The following is a 15,049-nucleotide window of genomic DNA, read 5'->3' on the forward strand; positions in this document are numbered from 1 at the left end:
ACCTAGGTGGCTAACCTACATAAACTTCTTCTTTGATTAGCCCATTTGAGAATACGGATTTAGCATCCATTTGATAAAGTTTAAATCCTTTATGGGATATATAGCTAAGTAACATTCTAATGGACATAAGTCTGGCTACTGGGGTATATGTTTCATCATAATCACGTCCCTCTACTTGACTAAACCCCTTAGCAACTAGTTTAACCTTATTTCTAATACTTTCCCCAATTTCACTTAGTTTGTTTCTAATTACCCATTTATTTCTATTATCTTTTTATTTTTGGGTGGTGGTACTAAGTCCCAGACTGAGTTTTTCTTAAATTGGGCTAGCTCTTCTTGCATGGCTATAATCCAGTCAGGGTTAAGTAAGGATTCAGCTATTGTTTTGGGTTCAATTTTTGAAATTTGGGATATTTGACTTAGGTTCCTGAAGGATGACCTAGTCTGAACCCTTAGGTCTGGGTCACCGATTATTTAGTCAATTGAATGATCTAAGTTGAATCTTAAGGTTCTAGGAGGTTCATTCACTTGAAGTTGATCTTCTTCTTCGTGAATTAGGTTTTCATTAGCTCTCCCTAGACTAGTGTCACCTTGAATAAAATTAATTGGTTGAATTTGGGTTTATTCTAAGTTTTGGTTGGTATCTTCAAATTTCACATTTGAGGTTTCTTTGATTTTCAGTGTGACTTTGTTATATATTCTATAACCTCTACTATTTAATGAATATCCTACAAATATTCCATTTTCTATTTTTGAGGTAAATTTTCCTAAGGGTTCTCTTGTATTTAATATGTAGACTGGACATCCAATACTTTAAAGTATTTAATATTAGGTTGTTTATTATAATATAATTCAAATAAGATTTTATTGTGAGTTTTATTTATTGTAATTCAATTTTGTACATAACAAGCTATACTAAAAGCTTCTGCCCAAAAATATTTGATAAGTTATATTCATTCAGCATTGTCCTAGAAGTTTTAAGTAGAGTTCTTTGTTTCTACTATTCCATTTTGTTGAGGTATTTTAGGACATGAAAATTCATGATGATAACTATTTTCAAGACAAAATTGGTTAAAGTTATGATTTTAAAATTCTCCTCCATTGTCACTTCTGATTCTTTTAATTTTTAGATCTTTTTTATTTTCAACTTGTTTGCAAAAATTAGTGAAGATTTCAAATGTTTCATCTTTACTTTTTAAGAATTTTATCCAAGTGAATATAGAGTAGTCATCTATTATTACTAGGCAATATAGTCTTCCACTTATTGATTTAACTCTATGGGAATCAAATAAGTCAAAGTGTAACAGTTCTAGTGTTGAATTTGTTTGAAGTTGATTAGTTGGTTTGTGAGTAGATTTTGTTTGTTTTCCTTGTTGACAAGCATTACAGATTGTTGACTCTAAGTTGGATAATTTTCGTAAACCTCTAACTAATCCATTTAACTTACTTATATTTCTAAAGTTGGTGTGTGCCATTTTTTATGCCATAATCAGGTTTCTTCTTTTTTTGTTAAATAATACTTAAGTGAAGAAGAGGTTAGGTTAATTGCATAGATATTATCTTTTCTAAACACTTTTAGATTTATAGTAGGATTATCTAAGTGCTTAATTAAGCATTCTGAGGATAGGAATCTAATCTTATATCCAGAATCATGCAATTGACTAATGCTAAGAAGGTTATACATGAAATTTTTGACAAGTAATATTTTTTTAATAATAAAGTTAGTTTTGAGTTCAATATCACCTATCCTAATTACCTTGAGTTTACCGTTCTTTCCAAAGGCAACTATTTCTACGCTTTTGTAAGTTAGTTAAGTGAAATTAGTGTGATCCCCAGTTATGTGATTGGAGAAACCACTATCCAAAATCCACTTAGATTCCTACAACAGGTAGGAGTTAAGATCAGTTTGAATGTTTAAGTTCTTAGTTTTTTTTTAAAAAAAACTTTAAGTTAATTTTAATTTTTAAGTTAATTTTTAATATAATTTTTAAGTTAATAATTTTTAAAGTAATTTTTTAAAGTTAAAATAAATTTTTTAAAGATAATTTTTAAGTTAAAATAATTTTTAAGATAATTTTTAAGTTAAAATAATTTTTAAAATAATTTTTAAGTTAAAATAATTTAAACTAATTTTTAAGTTAAAATAATTTTTTAAAATAATTTTATAGTTAAAGTAGTTTAAAATAATTTTTAATTTAAGGAATAATTTTTAAGATAATTTTTAAGTTAAAATAATTTTCAAGTTAAAATAATTTTTAAAATAATTTTCAAGTTAAAATAATTTTTAAGTTAAAATAAATTTTTAAAATAATTTTTAAGTTAAAATAATTTAAAATAATTTTTATGTTAAAATAATTTTTAAAATAATTTTTAAGTTAAAATAATTTTTAAAATAGTTTTTAAGTTAAAATAATTTTTTTGAAAAAATAATTTGGAATTAAATTTTGAATTTAAGTTTAAATTAAATTTTAATTTGATTAAATTTAATTTAATTTTAATTTAATTTTAATTTTAACTTTAGGTCCTTAGGCATCTTACCCGATTTATGTTTTCAATCAGGGAATCCTATAATTTTTATGAGATGAGTTAAGTTCAAATTCAGGGTTTGGTTTAACCTTATGTTAGATTCAGGTTTAGCTTTGAGTTCAATAAATAGGTATTTTTTGGATAAACTTCTGGGCTATGATGAGTCACTTTGACATCATTAGAGTAACCATGACTTCGAAGTTTTTCAAATAGTCTCATCCATTGAACTTAGTAAAAAACCTTGGTCTAACTAGTTAAGATCCATAAGTGGTAGCGTCAATTAGTTCTTCTAAGTCAAATATATCAGGTCAAAGCCATATCTTCCTAGACATGCATAGACATAGCTTCTCTAACTTACTATCATCCAAAACTTCACCAGTACCGTAAGTAAAGTTAAACTTTTGTCCCTTTTTAAGCTAATCTTAATTACCCTGCCGGGTAGGTTATTTTTGGAGGTGCCAACTAATTTAGAGCCTTCCTCTGAATTATTAATTTGGATTAAATTTTAGTTTTGGGTTTATGTCGATTACTTTTATAATTTCAATGAACTTGATGATAATTGGGGTTTGAGTTGGTCTTGTAATTATTTCTATGGTTTGACTTTGGTTTGGTTGATTTAATTTTATGTTTTGAATTTTGATTTGGGTTATTTGATTTTATATAATATATTTTATCTTTGGGTATATAGTATTGGTTAATTCCTATTTGCGTGGTTAGACACATTTTTGGAACCCAAGCTTTAGTTTGTGTTTTGATTTGAGTTATAAGTGACATAAATGATTTATTTGTTGAGATGGATTTGTACCCAAGCCCAGATTTGTTGTATACTGCTTTTTGATTATTTAATATTAGATCTAAATTTTTAGATCTAGTTATGAAATTTTCTAACAACCCTTTAACTTTGTTAATTTCAATTTTTAGTGTTGATTTTTCCTCAAGTTTTACGACTTGATTTGTATTTGATTTTTCAATTTGTTCCTTGAGTTGTTGGTTTTTCTCAAGGAGCAATTCATTTTGATTTTCTTGTTTAGTTAATTTTCTATTTAAACATGCGATGACTTTAAAAAACTTTTTACTTAAATTAAAGTTTACCTCCTCAAAGCCTTCGAAAACGAGTACGGATTATGGCTTGATTCGGGTTCGGAGTCGTCTTTCGATTCATCCTTCGATTCTGATTCACGGGCCATCAACATGAGGTAGCTTCAGTGCTTCTGATCTTCGGCATCCGATTCATCTGAAGACAATTTGTCCCACGTTGCTTTGAGTGCCTTCTTTTTTGGTTGCCTTGGTTTTGTCGTTCTTTAGCTTCAGGCACTCATTCTTGTAGTGACCCTTCTTGTTGCATCCGAAGCAGGTCACATTCTTTAGTTCGGTAGTGGAGTTGATCTTCTGCAGGTCATTTTTGCTGAAGTTCTTCTTTCTCCTGATGAACATTTTTCTTACCAAGGTGTTCTTCGTCTTCTGAGTCTTGGTCAGACTCACCTTCAGGTTCAGGAATGGTTCTTGACTTTTCCTTGGAGGAACCTGTTGGATCGAAAGCGCTAGAGGGGAGGGGGTGAATAGCGCTCGTGATTTTCATGTTCATTTCGTAAAACACACAGAATACGCAGCGGAATAATGAAGAGAAACAAATGCTAACACAATTTCTTTTACTTGGTTCGGAGCATGTGTCGACTCCTACTTTAAGGCCCACACGTGAAAGTGTTTTCGATGGGCAATCACTATAAGCTCGAAAATCTTTAGAAATAAGTAAATACAAGTATTGAACTTTAAATGATTATACCGACAAATACAAAGATGATGGAAGTAGTTGTCGATTGTCGGAATAGCAGAGCGTAGTTGAAGCGTTCGGAGTAGCGCATAGGAGCACAGGTTGTTCTGTTTCAGGTTGTGTTTGAAGTGCTACCCGAGGCTCCTTTTATAGCCTCTTTAGATCTAATCCAGATCCTTGAAACTCGGGATCAGGTTTGACCCGAAGCGGATAGGTCGATCGATCCCCATGTTCGGTCGACCGATCCCCATGTTCGGTCGACCGATCAGATGATCTCCTCATCTGATCCGATCACCCCAACTCTGATTAGGTCAACTCTTATCCTCAGTTTGGTCGACCGATCCCTAGGTTCAATTGACCGATCCCTCAATCGAACCCGGTCGGTAATATGAAAATCTAATCCTGTTGTACTGGGGTTTGACCGATCTGGCAGTTCGATCGACCTATCAAGGCTAAGTCCGACCCTATAGAATTATTAGTTTCCTACAAAATAGAGAGTTAGACAAATAGCAAATATTATTAAACAAATAAGTTGACAGCCTTCGGACTGTCCGATTCTGACTTCGAATTTCCTCCGGAAACCCTAAGTCGAACTGATGCCTACTGTTCCCTCACCGGGGAACGCGTCCTCACCTACTCTACTCAGGAGAGTTTACCTGTTGTCAGTCCGGTCCTCCAGACCGACTGGACTTTTGCTCAGCACCCGAGGCTTCCGGTGTAACGCCTGAAAATTCTCAAAATAATTATTAGAAATATCCTAGTATTTTTCTGGAATTTTAGTATATTTTTACAGAATTTTTAGAGTAGCGGAAGTAGCAAAAATAAATAGAAAACGAAAATAGCTTAAGCGGGGATTGAACCCGAGACCTATTGGGTCCTATGACTTATGGTGAACCATGGTAACCAAGTGAACCCAGCAGGGCCGTGCTGAAAGGAAAGGGAAACAATTTTATTTGAGTTGGAGTTGGGCCGGAATTATCACTTAATATATATAGGAAATAATTAAGTGAAGAGTTATTTTCTTTGATCGTAGCTTTTCTCCACCCCAACCTAATTCCGCCGCCCACTTCTCCTCTCCCTCTCTCGGCGCCAACCACAAGAACAAGCAAGGGTTCAGTTCCAAGGGTAATTCCGGCGACGACTTCGACACGTGGATGTTCCCCTCCGTGAGAAGAACGCATAGACGCGAGAAGATCGTCGAAAGGATCGTATCCTCCGGAAATCTAGCGATTAGAATCGTAAGAAACTTCGAATAGGAGGTAAGAAACCACTCACCTGCAGTATAAGTAGCTTTTCGTACGATAGAATGCTTTTAATTTAGCCATATGTAGATTTTTCGACGCATAGCGTGTATTTAACCCTCCTCGCAGATTTAGGGATCTAGTTGAGCACCTCTAGATGGGCCAGACACGTTTTCTCCTTTCAGTTGGAGATTCTAGACGATGTCGGGTGCCTTGAGGTGATCTCCCTAATAGAGGGGAGAGTTGGAGCACACTAAGTGTTCGATAAAATGCTTAGCTCAGTAAAGTGCTACAGTAGGCATTTTTAATAGCTCAGTAAATGCACTAGAAGCATTTAAAATAGCTTAGTTAGTCTTGCTACAGCATATATGGGACTACGGTCCAATGGGTGGGCACCCATAGTCGCCTCTAGGTTCAGATAACCTAGTAAAAGCAAGATAAATTAGTTAGCTATGATCCAGTATTTTACTTTCAGTAGGGGCACTATACAGGATTAGATATCCATTGGGCTGGGCTCCCATAGTCGGTCCCTAGGTTTAGATAACCTAGTAAACCTTACTAAATTCGGGACTTGCAACCCCGGGTCTAGTTAAGGATGCGCGCATAGCATGTACAGTTGTCGGGCCCATTAGCAGTATGATTATGTATTTTGATCTATTATGGTAATAGCTTTCCAAACTCACAATCAGTTATATGATTATGTTTTGAAATCAGTTGTAGTTCAGTTTTAGTTAACTCAGTTATATTTCAGTTAGTTCTTTCTTGTTGATACTTCAGTTATTGCCATGAGTAGCTCTTGGTTTTTATGTCTTGTATGATAGTATGCCATGTCTAGCACTCACCATCATGTTTTCAATCAGCATCTTTCAAAGCATGAACTTATCGTATGCATGTTTTTGTGAGTAGATGGTTTCTTACTAAGCTTATAGATACTTTCTTTCCCTTATACTGCAGATAAAGGTAAAGGAAAGATGGACTAGCGGAGGCTGGAGGGCAATGCTACGAAGATGTGTGTGGGCAGGAACTTGGAGTAGAGATCTTAGGGAACCTTAGCAAGCTTTGTTTCAAACATTAGAACTTTTCAGTATTTTATCATTTGCACTTTAGTATGTTCACTGCTACGAATTAGTTAACCATGCACTTTATGATGCTTAGAACGCTAGTTTTATGATGTTAGAGTGTTTATTAATCATTCTAGAACTTGTATTGTGATTGAGGCACGAAGCAGTGCTGAAATCAGACCTTGGGCACGAAATCAGAAACTGGAATCGATCAGTTGATCGATTCGAGAGTTTCCAATCAATCGAAGGATCGATTGGGCATCTGGTCTCGCGAACAGTAGGTGTCTGGATCGATCCGCCGATCGATCCAGCAATTTCTGTCGCGAACAGAAGGCTCTGGGATCGATCACTGGATCGATTGACCAATCTGGATCGATCAGCCGATCGATCCAGAATATTGCCCGAGCACAGTAACGTGCTGGATCGATCATTGGATTGATCCAACCTATGTTCCACATACAGTAGCCGGCTGGATCGATCACTGGATCGATCCGACCATTCCAATAAATCCGTGGATCGATTGGGAGGTCTGATAACAGCTGGAAAACATATATTTCAGTTCCTTGACCATAGGGGATGTAGTATATGTTAGGTATACTCTAGATTACACTCCTTAGTACATGTAGCACCAAGAAATGTTAACAGCTTAGCAAAATTTTAATTAGTCCAGCTTCCGCATCTAGTTCTAGAGATGGTCAGGGAATAGTTTAGCACAGCAAAATGTGATGATCGACCTTATAGCCTAGTTAGTAGAAGGCGGGTCGTTACAGAGTGGTATCAGAGCAGTTTCCATACTTCCTACACACACATCAGCATTGAACCTGCAGCTTCCAAGTAAGAATACCTCTACTTTAATTATGTTTCTTGCTTTCTTGTTGTAGTTCATGTTTATAGATAACTGATGCATGTTAGTATGTGATAGTAGATAACATGATAGCAATAGTTATACAATTATAATTATATTTGTTATGCATGTCCTGTCCTCTATGACTTTAGAAATGGCACGAGGACGCCCAGCTAGAAGGACATCAGCTACTGAGCCCCAGCATGAGGCAGACAGTTCAGTGCCTCCCCCAGACCTCACAGCGTTAGTGGCTCAGTTACAGCAGCAGCTAGCTGAACAACAACAGGAGATAGCCACCCTCAAGGCTAACAGCTCAGCCTACAGCGCCAGCGCCAGCACCAGCACCAGTACCAGCACCAGCAGTCCCAGCAGCTGAGCCAAGAAAGGAAGCCTATCTGATCCAGTGGCAGCGAGTCAAGCCAGAGAACTTTTCAAGCACTAGTGAACCATGGGATGCACAAGTCTGGTTCAAAACACTGGAGAGCACGATAGAGCTTCTGGAACACGAGAAGGTGAAGTGTGCCTCCTTATGCCGACGCACGCGTGTGGTGGGAAAGAATCAGCAAGCGCCCAGTGAACCGGATGTTATGGCTGACTTTGAGAAGGAATTCTTTGAGGAGTTCTTTCACATACGAGTTACAAACCGCCACTATGGCGAGTTCACCGAGTTTCGTCAGGCAACCTTTCGATTGAGGAAGCCGTGAAGAAATTCAACGGTTGGCTCGTCTATGCGGAGCTAGTCAGCACAGAGAAGGAGCGAATCCGGTTGATGCTCAAGATCCTGAGGCCGAGATAGCGATGAACGTGGGTGGTGGCATACATAGGCCACAAACCACGAAGGAGTTAGTGAGCGGTGTCTTGACCACAGAGCATTACCGAACAGCATAAAGCAGCAGAAGCAAGTCTCCTCGAGTCCAAAGGCCAAGGAAACTCTCACACTCAAAAACAGCAAGGCCACAGCTCTAACTGGAACTCCAGCAGCAAATCGGAGTGACCCCAAAGGAGGACCATCTAGCAAGCGACCCGGTTATCAAAGTGTGCTACTTGTGGGAAATTCCACCCGGGGTTTGTCGCAAGGGCACACGAGGATGCTTGAATGTGGACAAGAAGGGCACATGGCCAAGCAAAGGTGCCGAACAAGACCGGTCTTCCTCGGCCACAGCAGATTCAGCATGCAAGTTATATCAGATGCCGGCCGCTCTAGAAGGTCCACTTATCGGCCAGGGCAGATTAGAAGCCCCTCCGGCTATGGCGAATGCGAGGATCTACGCAAGAGAGGACGTAGCCAATGCCTCGGCAGTTGTCACAGTCGATTAGCATTTTACGGTATAGTGCTACTGTTCATACTTGGGCAACCCATTCATATATAGCCGGGATGTTCTCCGAAAAATTAGAAAGACCCTCGGAGATACTCGGTGGTCAGTTTTGACCAACTTTCTTGGAGAGATCATGACATCCACGCGCTGGCTCAGAGCGGTCATCATAGCAGGCAGAGAGCTCTTTTGTGATCGATAGTGCTAGAGATGACCGACTATGACGTGATCTTTGGAATGGACTTTCGATCGATACGGTGCTACCATAGAGTGCAGTAAACAGAAAGTCATCTTCCAACCTGAAGTTGCAGCGGGGAACCAAAGAGAAAGGCCAAGAAGTTTCTCTCAGCTATGAAAGCACGAAGATTACAGGATGTACGGGGTTCCTAGCACACGTAGTCAACGCCGGCCAGGACAAGAACCAGCTAGCAGAGGTTCGAGTCGTATGGGACTACCCATCTTCCCGGAAGAGTTACCAAGCTTAGCACCAGGGAGATTGACTTTGAGATAGAGCTCATTCCGGTACAAATCCTATCTCAAGCGCCTTATCGCATGGCTCCAGCAGAATGAAGGAACTGGGAGCAACTTCAGGAGCTGCTTGACAAGGGTTTCATCCCCTGAGTCACTCACCGAGCGCCTGTATTGTTCGTGAAGAAGAAGGATGGAAGCATGCGTCTATACGATCACAGAACCAAGTCACGATCAAGAACAGGTATCCCTTCCCAGAATCGATGACCAGCTGAAGGGAGCAGCGGTGTTCTCTAAGATAGACCTCGGATCAAGTTATCATGGTGAAGGTTAAAGAGGGATATACCCAAGACAACATTCAGAACCAGATTACGGACACTACGAGTTCGTAGTCATGCCCTTTGGCATGACCAATGCTCAACTACATTCATGGATCTCATGAGCAGATCTGGGAGTATTTAGATAAGTTTGTTATTGTGTTTATCGATGACATTCTTATCTATTCAGGAACTCAGGAAGAACATTCAGAGCACCTGAAACTAGTATTGCAGACCCTTCAGCAGAACCAGCTATACGCCAAGTTCACGAAATGTGAATTTTGGCTAGATCAGGTGTCCTTCCTGGGTCACATCATCTCAAAGGATGGTATTATGGTAGATCCTAGCAAGATAGAAGCAGTAAGTAACTGGAAGAGACCTAAGAACGCCAGCGAAATCAGGAGCTTTCTGGGATTAGCAGGATATTACAGAAAGTTTGTAGAGGACTTCTCCAGGATAGCCTCCCCACTGACAGCTCTTACCAGAAAGAACAGGAAATTTTAGTGGACAGAGGACTGTGAGAACAACTTCAGCGAGCTAAAAAGGAGATTGACCAGTGCTCCCATTTTGGCTCTACCAGACAACACCAGCAGCTTTGACATCTATAGTGATGCCTCTAAGTTGGGACTGGGAGCAGTATTGATGCAAAATGGCAAGGTGATCGCCTATGCCTCCAGACAACTCAAGGATTATAAGAAGAATTACCCTACTCATGACCTTGAGCTTGCAGCAGTAGTGTTCGCTCTCAAAATTTGGAGACATTACTGTTGGGGTTGCAAGGTTGCAAACATAGTCCCATATTGGAAACACATGGAAAAGATCATGGGTTTATAAGAGAAAAGATATCTCCATTGGCTTGAGGCCTTTTGGGGAGAGCCCAAGAGCAAAACCATGAGGGCTTAGGCCCAAAGTGGACAATATCATGCAATTATGGAGATATCTAAATTCTTTTCGATCCTACAATTGGTATCAGAGCCCGGACTACCAGAAGGTTTAACCGTCGACTGTGCACAAGAGCTATGGTCTGATTGAGCCATGTGGGTACAATATTGACCTCGAACAAAGAAAGTGGGGGCTCCTATGTTCCAATCAAGAGGACCAGACACCAGGCAGGAAGTCCTAGTTGCGACTAGGCAAGGAAGTCCTAGTAGGTCGGGTGGGCCGAGGGGCAGGAAGACCTGGTGGGTCGAGGATCGGACGTGGGAAGCCTATGGTCCTTTGTTTGAGGGGGGGATTGTTGGGGTTGCAAGGTTGCAAACATAGTCCCATATTGGAAACACATGGAAAAAATCATGGGTTTATAAGAGAAAAGATATCTCCATTGGCTTGAGGCCTTTTGGGGAGAGCCCAAGAGCAAAACCATGAGGGCTTAGGCCCAAAGTGGACAATATCATGCAATTATGGAGATATCTAAATTCTTTTCGATCCTACAATTACTTATATGGAGCTCAGTGCAGAGTGTATACAGACCATCAGAGTCTGAAGTACTTCTTCACTCAGAAGGATCTGAACATGCGACAGTGCAGATGACTTGAGCTGGTCAAAGACTACGATATAGACATCCTCTACCATCCAGGGAAAGCCAATAAGGTAGCCGACGCACTTAGCAGAAAATCCAGTGCTACCTTGTTATCTCTTACAGCCATGTCACCGCCCCTACAGAAGGAGATTGTAGATTTCGGTCTCGAACTCATCGTTGGACAGCTCTCTACTATGACCTTAGAGTCTACCTTGCTTGGTGATATTCAGTCAGCTCAGGAGTAGGACCCTGAAATTCAGAAAATCAAGCAAGGGCTAGCAGAATCAGAAAGTAGAGAATTCAGAGTGTCCGATAGCGGGGTGTTGTATTTTGGTGACAGACTCTGTGTTCCAGATCAGGAGGAGCTACGGAGACGAATTTTAGATGAGGCTCACAAGACTCCCTATGCGATGCATCCAGGTTCCACCAAAATGTATCAAGACCTGAAGAACCATTTTTGGTGGCCCGGGATGAAGCGAGACATCGCCAGATATGTTAGCATCTGCCTCACCTGTCAGAGGGTCAAGGCAGAACATCAGCGACCAGGAGGAGTTCTGCAGCCTATACAGATTCCAGAATGGAAGTGGGAGGATATCTCTATGGATTTCATAGTGGGACTGCCCAGAACCACGAATGGTTTTGACGCCATCTGGGTAATAGTCGACAGGTTGACTAAATCAGCCCACTTCTTAGCTATCAAGATATCCTACTCCATGGAGAAGCTAGCTCGGTTGTATCTCAGGAGATCGTCGGACTACATGGGTCCCACGAACCATCATTTGAGACAGGCGATTCATCACACTTCGGGAGTGTGTACGGTCACGTTGGGCACTAAGTTAAAGTTCAACCTGACATTCCATCCTCGGATAGATGGTCGAGAGCGAGTAAATCGGTACTCGAAGATATGCTCGGCGTGTGCCCTAGACTTCAAAGGGAAGTTGGTGAAAATATCTGAGCTTAGCAGAATTTGCATACAACAACAGCTATCAGGCCACTATCGGCATGGCACCTTACGAGGCTCTCTATGGGCGGAGGTGTAGATCTCCAATCTGCTGGTATGAGAGTGGTGAACAGAAAGAACTAGAACTTCAGACAGATCTAGTGGCAGATACCACAGCAGCTATACAGCAGATCCGCCAGAGGATAGAGACAGCTCAGAGCCGCCAGAAAAGCTATGTTGATACACGGCGCAGACCTTTAGAGTTTTCAGTTGGGGATTCAGTGTTCCTCAGAGTAGCTCCCATGAAGGGAGTAATGCGTTTTGGGAAGAAGGGCAAGCTAAGTCCCAGATATGTGGGACCATACCTCATCAGCAGAAGAGTGGGCAAGGTAGCATATGAGCTAGAGCTACCCCAGGAAATGTCAGCTGTCCACAATGTATTTCATGTCTCTATGCTGAAGAAGCATACCCCAGATGCCACCCAGGTGATTGAGCCTCAGTCGGTACAGATCCGCGAAGACCTCAGCTATGGCAATCGACCTATTCGGATAATAGACCGAGCAGTTAAGAAATTGTGGAATAAGGAAGTACCATTAGTCAAAGTTATTTGGCACAGTCACACAACAGAAGAGGCAACATGGGAGACAGAAGCCAGTATGAGACAGAAGTACCCAGAGTTATTCTAAGTTCGAGGATGAACTTTTTATAAGGTATGGGGGATTGTAACGCCCGAAAATTCTCAAAATAATTATTAGAAATATCCTAGTATTTTTCTGGAATTTTAGGATATTTTTACAGAATTTTTAGAGTAGCGGAAGTAACAAAAATAAATAGAAAACGAAAATAGCTTAAGCGGGGATTGAATCCGAGACCTATTGGGTCCTATGACTTATGGTGAACCATGGTAACCAAGTGAACCCAGCAGGGCTGTGCTGAAAGGAAAGGGAAACAATTTTATTTGAGTTGGAGTTGGGTCGGAATTATCACTTAATATATATAGGAAATAATTAAGTGAAGAGTTATTTTCTTTGATCGTAGCTTTTCTCCACCCCAACCTAATTCCGCCGCCCACTTCTCCTCTCCCTCTCTCGGCGCCAACCACAAGAACAAGCAAGGGTTCAGTTCCAAGGGCAATTCCGGCGACGACTTCGACACGTGGACGTTCCCCTCCGCGAGAAGAACGCATAGACGCGAGAAGATCGTCGAAAGGATCGTCTCCTCCGGAAATCTAGCGATTAGAATCGTAAGAAACTTCGAATAGGAGGTAAGAAACCACTCACCTGCAGTATAAGTAGCTTTTCGTACGATAGAATGCTTTTAATTTAGCCATATGTAGATTTTTCGACGCATAGCGTGTATTTAACCCTCCTCGCAGATTTAGGGATCTAGTTGAGCACCTCTAGATGGGCCAGACACGTTTTCTCCTTTCAGTTGGAGATTCTAGACGATGTCGGGTGCCTAGAGGTGATCTCCCTAATAGAGGGGAGAGTTGGAGCACACTAAGTGTTCGATAAAATGCTTAGCTCAGTAAAGTGCTACAGTAGGCATTTTTAATAGCTCAGTAAATGCACTAGAAGCATTTAAAATAGCTTAGTTAGTCTTGCTACAACATATATGGGACTACGGTCCAATGGGTGGGCACCCATAGTCGCCTCTAGGTTCAGATAACCTAGTAAAAGCAAGATAAATTAGTTAGCTATGATCCAGTATTTTACTTTCAGTAGGGGCACTATACAGGATTAGATATCCATTGGGCTGGGCTCCCATAGTCGGTCCCTAGGTTTAGATAACCTAGTAAACCTTACTAAATTCGGGACTTGCAACCCCGGGTCTAGTTAAGGATGCGCGCATAGCATGTACAGTTGTCGGGCCCATTAGCAGTATGATTATGTATTTTGATCTATTATGGTAATAGCTTTCCAAACTCACAATCAGTTATATGATTATGTTTTGAAATCAGTTGTAGTTCAGTTTTAGTTAACTCAGTTATGTTTCAGTTAGTTCTTTCTTGTTGATACTTCAGTTATTGCCATGAGTAGCTCTTGGTTTTTATGTCTTGTATGATAGTATGCCATGTCTAGCACTCACCATCATGTTTTCAATCAGCATCTTTCAAAGCATGAACTTATCGTATGCATGTTTTTGTGAGTAGATGGTTTCTTACTAAGCGAAAGCTTATAGATACTTTCTTTCCCTTATACTGCAGATAAAGGTAAAGGAAAGATGGACTAGCGGAGGCTGGAGGGCAATGCTACGAAGATGTGTGTGGGCAGGAACTTGGAGTAGAGATCTTAGGGAACCTTAGCGAGCTTTGTTTCAAACATTAGAACTTTTCAGTATTTTATCATTTGCACTTTAGTATGTTCACTGCTACGAATTAGTTAACCATGCACTTTATGATGCTTAGAACGCTAATCATTCTAGAACTTGTATTGTGATTGAGGCACGAAGCAGTGCTGAAATCAGACCTTGGGCACGAAATCAGAAACTGGAATCGATCAGTTGATCGATTCGAGAGTTTCCAATCGATCGAAGGATCGATTGGGCATCTGGTCTCGCGAACAGTAGGCGTCTGGATCGATCCGCCGATCGATCCAGCAATTTCTGTCGCGAACAGAAGGCTCTGGGATCGATCACTGGATCGATTGACCAATCTGGATCGATCAGCCGATCGATCCAGAATATTGCCCGAGCACAGTAACGTGCTGGATCGATCATTGGATCGATCCAACCTATGTTCCGCATACAGTAGCCGGCTGGATCGATCACTGGATCGATCCGACCATTCCAATCGATCCGTGGATCGATTGGGAGGTCTGATAACAGCTGGAAAACATATATTTCAGTTCCTTGACCATAGGGGATGTAGTATATGTTAGGTATACTTTAGATTACACTCTTTAGTACATGTAGCACCATGAAATGTTAACAGCTTAGCAAAATTTTAATTAGTCCAGCTTCCGCATCTAGTTCTAGAGATGGTCAGGGAATAGTTTAGCACAGCATAATGTGACGATCGGCCTTATAGCCTAGTTAGTAGAAGGCGGGT

Source organism: Zingiber officinale, chromosome 2A (genome assembly GCF_018446385.1).
Source record: "Zingiber officinale cultivar Zhangliang chromosome 2A, Zo_v1.1, whole genome shotgun sequence".
In the NCBI taxonomy this organism is placed as follows: Eukaryota; Viridiplantae; Streptophyta; class Magnoliopsida; order Zingiberales; family Zingiberaceae; genus Zingiber; species Zingiber officinale.